Genomic DNA, 11,149 nt, shown 5'->3' with positions numbered 1-11,149 from the left:
CTCGGGATGCAACAACGGTGGTCTCCATCTCCGCCCAGTATGTCTTGACACGGGCAAGAGCCATCCGTGCACCCTCTATGCATGCTGACCTCTTCATCGCATTAATACCCGGCACTGCACCATGGAACTGCTGCACCAAGTTGAAATAACTTTTCGGCTCTGGCCTCTCCGGCCACAGATGGCTCATTACACACTTCATGGCGAGTCCGGACAACCTATTCAGCTCAGCCCATTCGGCCAGACCATCGGCTACTGACAGCGGATGCTCTGGATTATGGAATTGCGACCAGAAGAGCTTTTCCACTTCGCGATCTTCTTGATCTCGAAAGTGTTCGGTCGCATCTGCAGCACTCGCTGCCAAATCCAGATAGGTGTCCGCCGTACTCCACATTCGGTCTAGCGGAGCATGTTTAGGAGCACAGAACTTCCTCCGCAGCATAAAGGGCTTTCCAGCCGCGATCTCTCCGGCCTGACGCAGCTCCTCCTTCACAACTCTCATCGTAGAGCGAACATCCTTGGCGTCGGCAATGGCCTTCTCCAGGTCCGTCTATTCCGCCCGGTCTTATTTTTCAAGAAGCTTGCAATGGTCAGCAACGCTCTTTAGCTTCACGGCCATCTCGGCCATTTCCTTCTTTCTTCGGCAGTGAGCAGCTTGTTCGGCTTTCAGCTCTTCAATCGCCTTTTCGGCAGCCGCATCACTTTTTCTGGCTTGCTCCTTGGCTCGGGCAAGTTCTGCCCGAAGATTCTCCATGGCAACAGCACCATCTGCATCAAACACACATTGTAAGATACTGGCATAAAGCTCCTCTTACCAGGTGCCACCGGAGGAATTACATACCTTGTGCCTCGTCAAGCCGCCTGTTAACAAGTGCGATGTCGGCATCTGTCATGCCAAGTTGCCACTTTAGCTCGGCAAATTCATCAGTCCGGCTGGCCGCCGGACACTTCGCCACCTACATATGAAGGCGGCATTTTAGACCTGAGGTTATGATCCTCTATGCGCCGTCACTTTTGACTATGCACAGAGTCTCAGGGGCTACTATCTACACAGGGCGCATCTTGTTTATGCGCAACTGTCGCAAAAAGCGTACAATATTTCACATACCTCAAAACCTGTCAGTAAACTCCTGACGGCCTTGTGCAATCCGCTCTCCGTGGACAAAATCCTCTCAATCACCGTACTCATTAAGGCACGGTGCTCCTCTAAGATAGACGCTCTCCCTAGCAGATCCTTCAGCTCCTCCGACCGCGCACCGGACGGTGCCGGACTCGTCCGATGGCCCTTTTCGAAGGCCGGACGCGAAGGGCTCTAGGGGCCCAGATTACTACCTTCCGGCCCTGCCGGATTCGGAGAAACCCTCCGCGACAATACCTCAGGGTCGCCCGCCTCGCTAGGTGGTACGGCAGGGGGAGGCATTCTGCTCTCCATCATCTCCGAAAGAAGGTCCCCCGAAGACGAGCTCTGCTGAGAAGGGCTGAGGTCCGAGCTACAGGGTAAAATTTCGGTTACTTTTCTCAGATATAAAGCAAGGATTTCTCTCTTCTCTTAAAAAGAAAACCTCTCTCTACTTACGGCTCGGTGAAGGGCTGATCCCCTTGAGGGTATAATTCGGCCGAGGCATCCCCCGGCGCAGGACCCTCGAACGAGGATTTCTTCCCCCGCTTTGAGGCCATGGTCTCCGGGTCTTCAGAGGCGGTCCTCTTCTTCCCCTGAGGAGAGGAATTTTCAATTCCTCCCTTCCGAGCAACCTCCTTCGAGGAGGCCATAGTTTCCTTGTCCCCTCCCTTGCTTTCCTCCGAAGGCACAATCTTCAACATCCTGGCTAGCACGGGATCCGGCGCGGTCTCGGGAAGGGGAGCCGGACACCTGATAAGCTTTGCATTCGCTATCCACTCTTGTTTAAAGGACAAGCTCTTTTAGGGGAAAGTTTATGACAAATATACGGACTATGAGTCCGGGTACAAGGCTACTTACTTGAGTATCCGGGCGATTGCAGCTCAGACCTACGTCCTTGGTCAAGTCCGGACACATTGTTTGTGATCCGAAGAACAATTTATACATCTCCGCGGGCGTAGCACCCATGAAATGTTGGAGAGCTCGCGGTCCCTCCGGATTAAACTCCCACAGACGAAGGGGGCGACGTTTGCCGAGCAGGGTTCGCCGGATCAACATGACCTGCGTCACTTTGACCAGACTGAGGTCTCTTTCTAAGAGATCCCTGATGCGGCCCTGCAACAAGGGCACATCCTTGGATGGCCCCCAGTCTAGTCCTTTGTTGACCCATGACGCTAGCTGTGGTGGGGGACCCGAGCAAAAGGCAGGTGGCGTCACCCACTTGGTGCCCCTGGGAGCGGTGATATAGAACCACTCTCGTTGCCATAAGCTGAGCTCCTCTTGAAAAGAGCCCTCGGGCCATGGAGCATCAGCATTCTTGCTTATAACAGCGCCTCCGCACTCTGCGTGCCGTCCCTCGATCATCTTCGGCTCTACTTTGAAGGTCTTGAGCCATAGTCTGAAGTGAGGGGTAACACGGAGGAAGGCTTCACACACGATGATGAATGAGGAAATGTGGAGGATGGACTCCGGAGCTAAGTCGTGAAATTCCAACCCATAATAAAACATGAGCCCCCTCACGAAGGGGTCCGTCTGGAAGCCTAGCCCCCAATGGAAGTGAGACATAAACACCATGCTCTCACCAGGCTTGGGAGTGGGAATGGCCTGCCCTTGAGCAGGCAACCAATGCGAGATTTCGCTGGTCAAGAACATGGCCTCCCTCAGCTTTAGCACATCCTCCTCCGTAACGGAGGAGGGCATCCACCGGCCTCGAAGGTCAGAATCGGACATTGTCGAAGATCCGAAGCGCCTGAAATCTGGAGCCTTGGGTTTCGGAACTCGAGGCGAAGGGCGAACTCGTTTGAGATTGAAAGGAGTAAGGCTTTGGTCTCTTTATAAGAGGTTGAATACCAAGGGCCCTCCCCGTAACCGTTTGGGACTCGCCTTTAATCAAGAAAACATGCCAACGGGCACGATTGGGTTACCCATGTCCGTATTGATGAGAATCCCATAAATAAATGGGATACGATCTCTGCTTCGACGGGACGTGCCAAGGAAACCACCTCGCCAAACGCGCTGAGGTGGGACAGTAAAAACAATTCGAATAAAGGCTTGGCCGTGGCGTGATGTCACGCTACGGAATACGTCAGCAGATTAGATTTGTGTGAATATTATTCTCTCTATGGCAATATGTGGAAACATATTTTGCAGAGCCGGACACTATCCTTTGTGTTCAAAATATTTTATGAAGTACTTGGAGGAGGAACCCGCCTTGCAATGCCGAAGACAATCTGCGCGCCGGACTCATCGTCATTGAAGCCTGGTTCAGGGGCTACTAAGGAAGTCCTGGATTAGGGGGTGTCCGGATAGCCGGACTATACCTTCGACCGGACTCCTGGACTATAAAGATACAAGATTGAAGACTTCGTCCCGTGTCCGGAAGGGACTTTCCTTGGCGTGGAAGGCAAGCTTGGCGATGCGGATATGTAGATCTCCTACCATTGTAACCGACTCTGTGTAACCCTAACCCTCTCCGATGTCTATATAAACCGGAGGTTTTTAGTCCGTAGGACATCCAACAATCATACCATAGGCTAGCTTCTAGGGCTTAGCCTCCTTGATCTCGTGGTAGATCTACTCTTGTGCTACCCATATCATCAATATTAATCAAGTAGGAGTAGGGTTTTACCTCCATTGAGAGGGCCCGAACCTGGGTAAAAATATCGTGTCCCTTGTCTCCTGTTACCATCCGCCTAGACGCACAGTTCGGGACCCCCTACCCGAGATCCGCCGGTTTTGACACCGACAGTTGTCATCCGAGATTTATTATTATGGCTTGCTAGTTGATTATGCCATTGATATGAGTAATCATGAGACCTGAGAATTATTGCAAATGTGGTTAGTTATGATCTTTGCTGAAAACTTGAATGCTGGCTTGACATATTTACAACAACAAGAGCAAACAGAGTTTGTAAAAGTTTTTCTTTTTCTCTTTCAGTTTATCAACTGAATTGCTTGAGCAAAAGCAAGGTTTTAAGCTTGGGGGAGTTGATACGTCTCCGTCGTATCTACTTCTACAAACACTTTTGCCCTTGTTTTGGACTCTAACTTGCATGATTTGAATGGAACTAACCCGGACTGACGCTATTTTCAGCAGAATTGCCATGATGTTGTTTTATGTGCAGAAAACAAAAGTTCTCGGAATGACCTGAAACTCCATGGAACATCTTATAAAACATAATAAAAAAATCCTCGCCAAAGATGAAGACCAGGGGCCTAAACCCTATCCACGAGGGTGGGGGGCGCCCCCCTAGGGCGCGGCCCCTACCTCATGGGCCCCCTGGAGACCTTCCGACGCCAACTCCAACTCTATATATTTGCTTTCGGGGAGAAAAAAATAGAGGAGCAGAAATCATCGCGTTTTATGATACGGAGCCGTCGCCAAGCCCTAAAACCTCTCGGGAGGGCTGATCTGGAGTCTGTTCGGGGCTCCGGAGAGGGGGATTCGTCGCCGTCGTCATCATCAACCATCCTCCATCACCAATTTCATGATGCTCACCACCGTGCGTGAGTAATTCCATCGTAGGCTTGCTGGACGGTGATGGGTTGGATGAGATTTATCATGTAATCGAGTTAGTTTTGTTAGGGTTTGATCCTTAGTATCCACTATGTTCTGAGATTGATGTTGCTATGACTTTGCTATGCTTAATGCTTGTCACTAGGGCCCGAGTGCCATGATTTCAGATCTGAACCTATTATGTTTTCATGAATATATGTGTGTTCTTGTGTCACATCCCTAGTTCTGGTATGCTCAAGGCTAGCTAGTCATGTGTGCATCATGTTTAAAATTTCATTTAATTTTGAAATGGGGATTTGTGAAACCCTCAGAATCATTTCTGGAAATGACCCAGATAAAAATTGCTGCAAAAAGGTCCAAGAAAATGTTCATGTTGCTCTCTGAAAATATTGGACAGAGATAAAAATCAAACCAATATTTTTAGGAGCTCATAAGTATTTATTTTGGGCATTTGGAATTAACACAATAATTATTTGCTTTGGATATATATTGTTATATATATATATAAAATATTGTCCAAAAATTATGCCAGTAGTTGAGGAGCTCTGGAATAATACCTAGACCCTACAAAAATTGGCATAAGAAAATAAATTGATTTAGTAAATTTTTTTACTAAATCAGAAACAAATGTCAGAAATAGAAAAGAAAACAGAAAAGGGAGAGAGACTTACCTGGGCCACTTACCAGATCGGCCCAGTAGCTCGGCCCAGCTGACTGGCCGACGCCAGTCATCGTCTCGACCGCACCAGGAGGACAGGGACGTGTGCACGCATGCGTCCGGCCACCTCCTGCTTGCCTGTCCTCCCCCTCGTCACTCTGGATGCCGCGCGCGACGCCACGCGCCGCCCCGTTCCCCTCTCTCTCCCGTGCCCATTCCTCTCCTCTCCCTCGCTCTCTCCCGCGAATCCCGAGCGTTGTCGTCGCCGCCGTTCGCAATTACCGCAGCCACCGCCTCCCCCTCGCCCTCTCTCCGTGTCTGCAAGCTCCGCCACGTCTCCGTCCACCTCTTCGTCGAGCCACGCGGCGTGGGAAGCCCTGTGGAGTCGCCATCGCCGTCGTCTTCAAGCTTCGGCCGACGAGATCACCGTTGTTGCTCCGGCTGCACCAAGTCTTCCCCGAGCTCGCCGACCCCGCCGTTGGATTCGCTGTGAGCCCCGCCGTCGAACCCCCCTCTTCCCTGCTTTTCCGGCGCCCTCTAGCCCTCTGCCGCTCGAAGCCGTGCCCCGGCCGCCGCCGCGAGCCTCGCTCCGGCGAGCTCCGGCCACCCCGCGTCCTCCCGTTGCCTCCCCTGGATGCGCGAGAGCCCGGGCTACGCGCCAATGCCCTTAGCCGACGCCCCCGTGGCCTGAAACGCGGACGCCGCCGCGTCCAGAGGTCGCCGCCGATGACCCTAGTCGGCCTGACATGCGGGCCCGACCAGCCAGGTGATTAGCTTAAGGCTAATCACCATTTTGCTAACCACCCCTGACACTGATAGTGGGCCCGGCGCCCTCTAATCCTAATTAGACCAAATAAACCCCCCATGTTAACTAACTAAGTCACTGACGTGTGGACCCCACACGTCAGGTTTGACCTAGTCAGTGCCGTTGACTTGCTGACGTAGTGATGACGTCATGCTGACGCAGTTATTCTTTTTTCAGGAATTATTTTAAAACAGGAAATTCCAGAAAATATTCAAAACTTCAAAAATTCATATCAATTCAACCGTAGCTCAGATTGAAATAATTTATATATGAAAAATTATCAAAAAAATGCAATCTATCCATCTGTACCAGTTTCATGCATGAAAAATCAAGTTATACCCGCTGTATATATGAAAACATATGAATGTCATTTATAAAGGCTTAATTTAGAGTTGCATTTGAACCCTTGGTTCAAATGGACCTCTTCCAAACAGAATGCTAGATGCATTAGCACAAACCACATCACATATTCATGCCATATTCATGCATCATATTGTTGCATATGCTTGTGTTTGATTGTCGACACCGTTCCTTCTCGATAGGTCTTTGCTCCAGAGACCGATCCAGAGTACCTGTCAGAGGAGCAGTGCCCTCCTGTTGGTTTACCAGGCAAGCAAACCCCCCTTGTTCATTACGATACAATCCCACTCTCTCTCTCCTGCTCTCTTTTATTGCATTAGGACAACAACGATTCAACTGCTACTTTATGCTGCGGTAGTTGAACCCATTCCTCTGCATGACCTGTCATTGCCACAGTAAATAGTTGAAACCCACTAGCATGTGTAGGAGTTGAATGAGCCATGTTGTGTTCCTACCATGCCATGCCTGCTATTGCTTAGAGTTGTGTCAGGTCTGATTCATTGGGAATGGATTGGAGTGATATGATATGTTCTAATGCTACGAGTTAAGTGTGTGAACACGATTTGGTAAAGGTAGCGGTGAGAGGCCATGTAGGAGTACATGCTGGGTTGTCTCACTGGAACCGTCCTTAAGCACTAAGTTCTGTGTATGTTGTCCAATGACTAGCTACTAGCACGCATTGGAATGCTTAAGTGCCCCTCTCGACTTATTAACCAACTTGATCTCCGTCCAGGAGTTGCTACTAGTTTCTGGTGTTTGTAGGTAGTGCTATTTTTCTACCGAGTGGCACCCGACAGGGTGGGCTCGGGACAGACTAGGCACAGGTGGCACGGTGTACCAAGTGGCACCCGGATGGTGGGCTTGGGAACCCTGCTCACATCATTTGGGGCCGTGAGCGACACCCCGGCCGGATCTCCTTGTGGATGTAACCCGAATAGGCGATAAACCTGGACTAGAGTCTTGTGTGGTTAGTCAGGTCGTGGCCGACACCCTCACCAGGCTTCCACTTGAAGGTTGCCGAGATACATGACGTGTACATGGTGATAAGTGGTGAGAGCGTGTGTTAAGAAGTACACCCTTGCAGGGTTATCATGATCTATTCGAATAGCCGTGTCCTCGGTTATGGACTTCTTGGATGCTTACGTGGTACATAGACAACTTAAAGTGGATACACTAAAATGCTCAAGATAAGTGTGAGTGCTATGGATGGCCTTCTCGTAGTGAGACGGGGATGAATCCATAGTAGTGTACTGAGGTGGTGATTAGTGGACTCGTGTGCGCTGCCTCACCTCAAAGAAGTTCTTGTAGTCGTAGAACAGAATAGCCACTGAGTCAAAGCTGGCTTGCTGCAACTAAACCCCACATTACCTTCTTGATACAATGCATGTATGATAGGATCTGATGTAAGTCTTGCTGAGTACCTTTGTACTCATGTTGCTTTATTTATGTTTTTGCAGCGGAGACTTTGGTCTTACTAGTAGTTCCGCTTGGACTTCGACGAGTAGCTTGTTACCTCAGCTACGATCTTGTACCCTTGGGAGGGTCTTGCAGATAGTCAGGCTTCTCGGCCTTTTTCTTTTGTAGTTGTCTGTACTCAGACATGTAATGCTTCCGCTTGTTGCTTGTATGCTCTGAATGATGGGTCATGTGACCCCTGTTGGTATTTAATGCTATGTGGCTCTTCTGGGCCTTTACCTATATCAGTTTGTGTTATGTTGTGATGCCATGTTGTACAACACATACTTGCATGTTATGCGTACATGTAACATGTATTGCTATGTGTGGGATCCGACAATCTAGTTGTTTATCCTTGGCAGCCTATCATATGGGGAAATGTAGTCTAGTGCTTTCTGAGCGATAGTAGTCCGCTACAGCCCAGTTCACCGGAGTCTTGCTAGCCCAGCACTACTGCTCGGAACACTTGACTGGCCGGCATGTGTTTCACTTCGTTCTTGTGCCTGTCCCTTCGGGGAAATTTCACGCGGTGACATCCGGAGTCCTGCCTAGCCTGCTATAGCCCGGGTTACCGGAGTCCTGTTAGCCCAGTGCTACAGCCCGGATTCACACGTTGATGACCGACATGCTCGATGTGATTCATGTATGCATGTCCTCATGGGTTAGTGCCGCTTTGGATTCACGACTAGCCATGTCGGCCCGGGTTCTTTGTCATATGGATGCTAGCGACACTATCATATACGTGAGCCAAAAGGCGCAAACGGTCCCGGGCCAGGTAAGGTGGCACCCGTGGGAATACCGTGCGTGAGGCCGCAAAGTGCTATGATGTGTTACATGCTAGATCGGTGTGACTTAGGATCGGGGTCCCGACATCTTGATCCTATCTTGCAAGTCTATAGTCACCTACTATGTGTTATGATTCGGCAACCCCGAAGTGACAATAATCGGGACCACTCCCGGTGATGACCATAGTTTGAGGAGTTCATGTATTCACTATGTGCTAATGCTTTGTTTTGGTTCTCTATTAAAAGGAGGCCTTAATATCCCTTAGTTTCCATTAGGACCCCGCTGCCACGGAAGGGTAGGACAAAAGATGTCATGCAAGTTCTTTTCCATAAGCACGTATGACTATATTCAAAATACATGCCTACATTACATTGATGAATTGGAGCTAGTTCTGTGTCACCCTATGTTATGACTGTTCATGATGAACCGCATCCGGCATAATTATCCATCACCGATCCGATGCCTACGAGCTTTCCATATACTGGTCTTTGCTTATTTTACTTTCCCGCTGCTATTGTTAAAATCACTACAAAATACCAAAAATATTACTTTTGCTTTCTTTACTCTTTTGTTACCGTTACCACCACTATCATATTACTTTGCTATTAAACACTTTGCTGCAGATACTAAGTTATCCAGGTGTGGTTAAATTAACAACTCAACTGCTAATACTTGAGAATATTCTTTGGCTCCCCTTGTGTCGAATCAACAAAGTACCCTCGAAAACTGTTGCGATCCCCTATACATGTGGGTTATCACTTGGAGTATGTTTGAAACTTAGGCGAATCTGGTTCGTAGCTAAGCCCCCGCTGAGAGGATTAATCTCCACTCGGAGTATTTTTGAAACTTAGGCGAATCTGGTTCGCAGCTAAGCCCCCGAGTGAGAGGGTTGCTCTTCACTTGGAGTATGTTTTGTAACTTAGGCGAGTACGGGATCGCAGCTAAGCCCCCGAGTGAGAGAGTTGCTCTTCACTCGTAGTATGTTTGAAACTTAGGCGAATCTGGTTCGCAGCTAAGCCCCCGAGTGAGAGGATTGCTCTCCACTCGAAATATGTTTTGTAACTTAGGAGAACTTGATTTGCAGCTAAGCCCCCGAGTGAGAGGGTTGCACTTCACTCGGAGTATTTTTGAAACTTAGAAACTTAGGCGAAACAGGTTCGCCGCTAAGCCACCCACTGGAGTATTTGAACATATGTTTATGCAAGAACAATCATTATGAGACTGCAGGAATAATGTCTTTGATAAACAATCTGAAAGCACTCTTATTACATCTCGACTATCCGAGTCTCTAAGTATAAAAGCGGCGGAGCAGATCCACGTTCCCTAGCGTGACTCATCTTCTTGGCTACATTGTAAAGGTGATATGCCCTGTTGTGGAGCACCTTGGTGATGATGAAGGGACCTTCCCAGGTAGGAGTGAGCTTGTGAGGCCGTTGCTGATCCACTCAGAGCACAAGGTCTCCTTCCTAAAATGCTCGACCTCTGACATTTTTGGCGTGGAATCGACAAAGGTCTTGCAGGTAATGTTGGAAATATGCCCTAGAGGCAATAATAAATTAGTTATTATTATATTTCCTTGTTCATGATAATCATTTATTATCCATGCTAGAATTGTATTGATAGGAAACTCAGATACATGTGTGGATACAAAGACAACACCATGTCCCTAGTAAGCCTCTAGTTGACTAGCTCGTTGATCAATAGATGGTTACGGTTTCCTGACCATGGACATTGGATGTCATTGATAACGGGATCACATCATTAGGAGAATGATGTGATGGACAAAGACCCAATCCTAAGCCTAGCACAAAGATCATGTAGTTCGTATGCTAAAGCTTTTCTAATGTCAAGTATCATTTCCTTAGACCAGGAGATTGTGCAACTCCCGGATACCGTAGGAGTGCTTTGGGTGTGCCAAACATCACAATGTAACTGGGTGGCTATAAGGGTACACTACAGGTATCTCCGAAAGTGTCTGTTGGGTTGGCATGAATCGAGACTGGGATTTGTCACTCCGTGTAAACGGAGAGGTATCTCTGGGCCCACTCGGTAGGACATCATCATAATGTGCACAATGTGATCAAGGAGTTGATCACGGGATGATGTGTTATGGAACGAGTAAAGAGACTTGCCGGTAACGAGATTGAACAAGGTATCGGGATACCGACGATCGAATCTCGGGCAAGTATCGTACCGATAGACAAAGGGAATTGTATAAAGGATTGATTAAGTCCTTGACATCGTGGTTCATCCGATGAGATCATCGTGGAACATGTGGGAGCCAACATGGGTATCCAGATCCCGCTGTTGGTTATTGACCGGAGAACGTCTCGGTCATGTCTGCATGTCTCCCAAAACCGTAGGGTCTACACACTTAAGGTTCGATGACGCTAGGGTTATAAAGGAAGTTTGTATGTGGTTACCGAATGTTGTTCGGAGTCCCGGATGAGATCC

Source organism: Triticum aestivum, chromosome 5A, assembly GCF_018294505.1.
Source record: "Triticum aestivum cultivar Chinese Spring chromosome 5A, IWGSC CS RefSeq v2.1, whole genome shotgun sequence".
Taxonomy (NCBI): Eukaryota; Viridiplantae; Streptophyta; class Magnoliopsida; order Poales; family Poaceae; genus Triticum; species Triticum aestivum.
This window is presented reverse-complemented; position numbering follows the sequence as displayed.